Below are 7,500 nucleotides of genomic sequence, written 5' to 3'. Positions count from 1 at the left end.
CTTGTGCTGGCGGTGACCATGGCTGCCTGCTCCTTTGGTTCACGATGTCCCCGCCGAAGGCGGCGTACTTTAAAGTACTGCAGCTCGAGCGCACAAGGTGCGCGTGGAATTGTTAGCGGCGCCGTGGTTGTGCTGGCGGTGACCATGGCTGCCTGCTCCTTTGATTCACGATGTCCCCGCCGAAGGCGGCGTACTTTAAAGTACTGCAGCTCGAGCGCACAAGGTGCGCGGGGAATTGTTAGCGGCGCCGTCGTTGTGCTGGCGGTGACCATGGCTGCCTGCTCCTTTGGTTCACGATGTCCCCGCCGAAGGCGGCGTACTTTAAAGTGCTGCAGCTCGAGCGCACCATGTGCGTGGGGAATTGTTAGCGGGGGCGTCGTTGTGCTGGGGGCTGACTGTCCCTAGTGGGTATAGGATAATGTTAATGTACGGGGATCGCTGGGCGGCACGGACTTGGAGGGCCGAAAAGGCCTGTTTCCGGCTGTATGTGTATGATATGATATGATATGATGCCTGCCTGCTCATTTGGTTCATGATGTCCACGCGGCAGGCGGAATATTTTAAAAGCACTGTTCTGTACGAAGTGCACAATGTCCGTTGGGGAAATGCAGCTGGGGGTCGGTCGACCGGCTGACGACGCCTGCCTGCCGATTTGGTTCACGATGTCCCCGCCGAAGGCGGCATACTTGAAAGTACCGCCGTTCGCGGCGCGCAATTTGCGGGGGGAGGAATTGTTAGTGCACGTCTGTGTGCTAGGTGACGATGCTTGCCGACTTGGTTCATGCCGTCCACGCCGAAGACGGCGCCGTTTAAAGTACTGCCGCTCGAGGTGCACAATTTGCGGGGGAATTGTTAATGGGCGTCGGCGTGCTGGGTGACGATGTGGAGATGTGGAACGCCGAGCCAGATCTATCTTATTTGTTTGCTTGGCCCACTGGACTTTGCGTGGGCTTTGCAACACTGTGTGCTAGGTTAAATCACGGCCAATAGAGTGAGTGTTTTTAATGATCCTGATCTGATAAGGGGACTAGAGGTAAAAGAGCCGTTAGGAGGCAGTGATCACAACACGATAAGTTTTACTCTGCAAATGGAAAGGTAGAAGGGAAAATCGGAAGTGTCTGTATTACAGTATAGCAAAGGGGATTACAGAGGCATGAGGCGGGAGCTGGCCAAAATTGACTGGAAGGAGGCCCTAGCAGGGAAGACGGTAGAACAGCAATGGCAGGTATTCCAGGGAATAATGCAGAGGTTGCAGGATCAATTTATTCCAAAGAGGTGGAAAGACTCTAAGGGGAGTAAGAGACACCTGTGGCTGACAAGGGAAGTCAGGGACAGCATAAAAATTAAGGAGAGGAGGTATAACATAGCAAAGAAGAGTGGGAAGACAGAGGATTGGGACTCTTTTAAAGAGCAACAAAAGTTAACTAAAGAGGCAATGCGGGGAGAAAAGATGAGGTGCGAGGGTAAACTAGCCAATAATATAAAGGAGGATAGCAAAAGTTTTTTTAGGTACGTGAAGAGGAAAAAAATAGTCAAGGCAAATGTGGGTCCCTTGAAGACAGAAACGGGGGAATTTATTATGGGGAACAAAGAAATGGCAGACGAGTTAAACCGTTACTTTGGGTCTGTCTTCACTGAGGAAGATACACACAATCTCCCAAATGTTCTAGGGGCCGGAGAACCTAGGGTGATGGAGGAACTGAAGGAAATCCACATTAGGCAGGAAATGGTTTTGGGTAGACTGATGGGACTGAAGGCTGATAAATCCCCAGGGCCTGATGGTCTGCATCCCAGGGTACCTAAGGAGGTGGCTCTAGAAATAGTGGAAGCATTGGAGATCATTTTTCAATGTTCTATATAGATTCAGGATCAGTTCCTGTGGATTGGAGGATAGCAAATGTTATCCCACTTTTTAAGAAGGGAGGGAGAGAGAAAACGGGTAATTATAGACCAGTTAGTCTGACATCAGTGGTGGGGAAGATGCTGGAGTCAATTAGAAAAGACGAAATTGCTGAGCATTTGGATAGCAGTAACAGGATCATTGCGAGTCAGCATGGATTTACGAAGGGGAAATCATGCTTGACAAATCTACTGGAATGTTTTGAGGATGTAACTAGGAAAATTGACAGGGGAGAGTCAGTGGACGTGGTGTACCTCGACTTTCAGAAAGCCTTCGACAAGCTCCCACATAGGAGATTAGTGGGCAAAATTAGGGCACGTGGTATTGGGGGTAGGGTACTGACATGGATAGAAAATTGGTTGACAGACGGAAAGCAAAGAGTGGGTATAAATGGGTCCCTCTCGGAATGGCAGGCAGTGACCAGTGGGGTACCGCAAGGTTCGGTGCTGGGACCCCAGCTATTTACGATATGCATTAATGACTTAGACGGAGGGATTAAAAGTACCATTAGCAAATTTGCAGATGATACTAAGCTGGAGGGTAGTGTGAATTGTGAGGAAGATGCAATAAGGCTGCAGGATGACTTGGACAGGTTGTGTGAGTGGGCGGATACATGGCAGATGCAGTTTAATGTAGATAAGTGCGAGGTTATTCACTTTGGAAGTAAGAGTAGAAAGGCAGATTATTGTCTGAATGGTGTCAAGTTAGGAGGAGGGGGAGTTCAACGAGATCTGGATGTCCTAGTGCATCAGTCAATGAAAGGAAGCATGCAGGTACAGCAGGCAGTGAAGAAAGCCAATGGAATGTTGGCCTTCGTAACCAGAGGAGTTGAGTATAGGAGCAAAGAGGTCCTTCTACAGTTGTAGCGGGCCCTGGTGAGACCGCACCTGGAGTACTGTGTGCAGTTTTGGTCTCCAAATTTGAGGAAGGATATTCTTGCTATGGAGGGCGTGCAGCGTAGGTTCACTAGGTTAATTCCCGGAATGGCGGGACGGTCGTATGTTGAAAGGCTGGAGCGATTGGGCTTGTATACACTGGTATTTAGAAGAATGAGGGGGGATCTTATTGAAACATATACGATAATTAGGGGATTGGACACATTAGAGGCAGGAAACATGTTCCCAATGTTGGGGGAGTCCAGAACAAGGGGCCACCGTTTAAGAATAAGGGGTAGGCCATTTAGAACGGAGATGAGGAAGAACCTTTTCAGTCAGAGAGTGGTGAAGGTGTGGAATTCTCTGCCTCAGAAGGCAGTGGAGGCCAGTTCGTTGGATGCTTTCAAGAGAGAGCTGGATAGAGCTCTTAAGGATAACGGAGTGAGGGGGTATGGGGAGAAGGCAGGAACGGGGTACTGATTGAGAGTGATCAGCCATGATCGCATTGAATGGCGGTGCTGGCTCGAAGGGCTGAATGGCCGACTCCTGCACCTATTGTCTATTGTCTATTGTCTATAATCAACCACTTTATTTTGCCCGTCTTTGTGACTCCTCTTTGACACGTCGATCACCGCTGAGGCTGTTTTACCTGTTTCCCCTATGTACCGTAAGGTACACTCCTTACATTGAACTGCATACACCCCATTATTTCGCTCACGGGTTATCCTCTGTGCTATCCAGTCTCTCCTGTCACCCTGTTCTATGTTTTTGTCTATTACCCAGTGGGAGCAGGCCCCATATTGACATTAATTTGTAACCCTACTGCTCCCCTCGTCTGCTGGTTTTATCACCATCTCATGTTTATCCCTCAGCTCTGCCGTGGTCTCCCTCTCTTTTTTTCTGGTGAGGTTCGGCCTATCCTTTGTCATGGGCATATCCCAGGCTGTTTTAGTAACGTTCTTTTAAAACGTGTCGTGTTTGTTTGGCTTTACCCACGTTCCAGCATTAGAGGCCAATTTTTGCAATGTTTCCTGGGTGGGATTTGCCGGTTTTACAAATGGTGTCACTATCTCACCCTGCTTCCTGATACCCTTATGGGGTCGGCTCTGTTCTTGCAGAACCCTCGGGTGGTGCAGAGTCTGGGCCTTGTTATCAATATCTTGCCCTGCTTCCCGATACCCTTGCGGGTTCGGCTCTGTTCTTGCAGATCCCTCAGGTGGTGCAGAGTCTGGGCGGCATCGTCACCCAGCACACCGACGCCCACTGAAAATTACCCACGCACAGTGCGCGCCTGGAGCGGCAGTAGTTCAAACTACCCCTACCCCTACCCCTACCCCTACCGCTACCCCTACCCCTACCCCTACCCCTAACCCTAACCCTAACCCTAACCCTAACCCTAACCCTAACCCTAACCCTAACCCTAACCCTAACCCTAACCCTAACCCTAACCCTAACCCTAACCCTAACCCTAACCCTAACCCTAACCCTGACCCTAATGCAGGCAGAGTTATTTATAAAGTGGCCCAGACTCTGCACCACCTGAGGGTTTTGTAACAGAACCAACCCCATAAGGGTTTCAGGAAGCAGGGCAAGATATTGATAACAAGGCGCAGACTCTGCACCACCTCAGGGTTCTGCAAGAACAGAGCCGACCCCATAAGGGCATCAGGAATCAGGGCAAGATATTGATAAAATGGCCCAGACTCTGCACCACCTGAGGGTTCTGCAAGAACAGAGCCGACCCCATAAGGGCATCAGGAAGCAGGGCAAGATATTGGTAACAAGGCCCACGGGGAAGGCGGCATACTTTGGGGTTATTTTGTAGTGAGTTTTGAAGGCATGTGCTAGTGTTACGCATACCGAGGGCGCGCAAAGTTCGGCGCGCCCGGGCCAAAACGCCTCTGCTGGCCGCGGCCGAGTCGGCCGACGGATTGCCACGGACTTGCTTGACGACCTGTCACTCTCCGTGCATCGGTTGCACGCCCGGTTCGTCCTTTCCATTTGTTTCATGATGTACACGCGGCAGGCGGAATATTTTAAAAGCACTGTTCTGTTCGAAGTGCACAATGGCCGTTGGGGCAATGCAACTGGGGGTCGGTCGACCGGCTGACGACGCCTGCCTGCCGATTTGGTTCACGATGTCCCCGCCGAAGGCGGCATACTTGAAAGTACTGCCGTTCGCGGCGCGCAATTTGCAGGGGGGAGGAATTGTTAGTGGACGTCTGTGTGCTGGGTGACGATGCTTGCCGACTTGGTTCATGCCGTCCACGCCGAAGACGGCGCCGTTTAAAGTACTGCCGCTCGAGGTGCACAATTTGCGGGGGAATTGTTATTGGGCGTCGGCGTGCTGGGTGACGATGTGGAGATGAGGAACGCCGAGCCAGATCTATCTTATTTGTTTGCTTGGGCCACTGGACTTTGCATGGGCTTTGCATCATTGTGTGCTACGTTAAATCACGGCCAATTGAGTGAGTATTTTTTATTCAACCACTCTATTTTGCCCGTCTTTGTGACTCCTCTATGACACGCCGATCACCGCTGACGTGTTAATCTGCGTGTTAGGTATCTCGGGGGTCAGTTGGACGGACAGATGTGTAAGGGTTTTGTTCGGAAGGATCGTTGAGTGTAAACGGTGAACGGGGGTTAAAGGCCCTGAGGTTTCAATCCTCTAAAGAATGTAAAAGGTCTGACGCGTTAGCTAGCAGCTAATGAGGTGAACCTAGCAGCTAATGAGGCTCTCTCTCTCTCACGGCCCCGGGACTCCCTCCCTCCCTCCTCCCTCTTGGAACCCTCCCTGCGTGGGGGGGGGGGGGGGGGGGGGCACGAAGAAAAAGAGGGTATAAGAAGAATCCAGTGGAAGGAGTAGGGACTGGGGGCGAGGTCAGACAGCCTATCCGGCTAATAAAGCATCATGAGGTTAGGTATAAACTCTGATGACTGCATAAACTCGCCCCTAATGGGGGGGGGGGGGGCACTCTCTCCCCCACCCCTCTCTCCCCAGTGCCACTCCCTCCGACCCCCCCCCCACTCTCTTCGTGTCGCTGGGCCCGCCCGGCACGGCCCCGAGGATCACTCCCCGCGCGGCAACGGGACACCGGGTCGCCGGGCCCGCAGGGTCGTCAGTCGGGCGGGGGGGGGGGAGGGTGGCCATGCCAGCAGCAGGAGAGGTTTCCAACGAACCCGCGACCGCAGCAGGACCGCCCTCGGCAGACATTTGGACCCAGCGGGTCCGTTCGGGATGGTTGCCGGGCCCGCAGCAGAGGTTTCCTTCCACCCAACGGGGGGGGGGGGGGGGGGGGGGGCGGGGCTGCCCATCTTCCCGCTCGAAGCAACGGCCTCACCCTAACGGCCTCACCCTAACAACCCTCACCCTGACCCTAAACCGCTCGGTTCATGACTTCTCTCCGTTTGGTTCATGAATTCGCCATTTAGTTCACGACTTCTCCTGTTGGTTCCTGACTTCTACCTCGTGGTTCGTGATTCCGGCGGGTAGGTGGGGTGCCCGGATACTCTCGGCGAAAGGTGTTCAAGTGGCAACGGCGGTCCCGTAGATAAGACGGGTTCGGATGCTCGAGCGTGTCGAGTAAGCGCCGGATCGGCGCCGGGCGCCCCCGGCCGGCTGGCTTGCCCCCCCCCACCCCCCCCCCCCCCCCTGGCGGCAGAAACGTGTATCGCGCCAGTGCCGCCGCTGAGGTCGAGATTGGCCGCCTCGACCGTTCGAAGCGTCGCAATTCCGGCGGGACTTCCGAACGCTCGTACCGCCAAGTCAGCCGCGACATTCGAGAATTGCACTAAGTCCGAAAGCTGGCGTCGCTTCTTTTTTGCCCGCCGCAGGTTAACGATTTGACGGCGGAAGTCGAGGAGGTCCGATGTGCGGCCTTCAGCGGGGCCGCGGCGCGCCTTTCCCGCCAGGCCTATCGGCCCGTCTCCCGCCGGCCAGAAAATGGCATTTCTTGTCCGGGCGGTCCCGATCACGGTTAACGACTTACCACCGGAAGTCTCTATGACCCCGCAGTTTGCGGCCCCGCGGCGGGCGTCAGTGCGACACGACCGGACGGACGACCGGGCCGACTCCCGCCGACCTCAAAACGGTTTGTTTTGCGCGAAGATGGAGGTGGCGTGCCCGGAGATTTTCGGGAACACGATTTTCAGAGACACTTAGAAAAGATTGTGTGGTGAGGTGCAAAAATGTCAGGGAAGAAAAACCGAAGGGACACAAAAAGATCGGTAAAAGTAGCGCGACTCTGGGCGAGAGTCGGCGGACTCATTGACGGACATTGGTAATACAGTGAGAGTATTTTTTGCACCGAGTTCGAAGTGTGTGCCGGGCAGGCACCGAACCCCACCGAGACTGGCCCAGGCTGTGTGTCCTCTTGGAAAAACCCTCTGTTTCCGATCGATCTGGTGCCGCGTGTCTCACCGCAGGAGAGGCCGAGCGGGCCAGCGGACAAACAAAGGCCGCTGGTGTTTCAGGCTCGTTTGCCAGACTCCACAACGGGCGGGTCCTGCCGCGCGAGCGGTCAGGAACGAGACACGGCCAGGGTGAAAGTCCTGGGCGCGGGTGAGAACCGCAAGGCTCCACACCCACCGGCGTGAGGTGGTTCCGGTCGTCGGCCGGCCGGTGTGCGATTTCCCTTCCGGGCCACCGAATCGCCTCCCCTCTTGCGGTGTGAGTCCTCCGCGGACTTGGTACTCCAGTGGCCCGAGTCAAGCCTCCGAGGTCGT

The sequence above is a fragment of the Rhinoraja longicauda genome, unplaced genomic scaffold, assembly GCF_053455715.1.
Source record: "Rhinoraja longicauda isolate Sanriku21f unplaced genomic scaffold, sRhiLon1.1 Scf000060, whole genome shotgun sequence".
Taxonomy (NCBI): Eukaryota; Metazoa; Chordata; class Chondrichthyes; order Rajiformes; family Arhynchobatidae; genus Rhinoraja; species Rhinoraja longicauda.
This window is presented reverse-complemented; position numbering follows the sequence as displayed.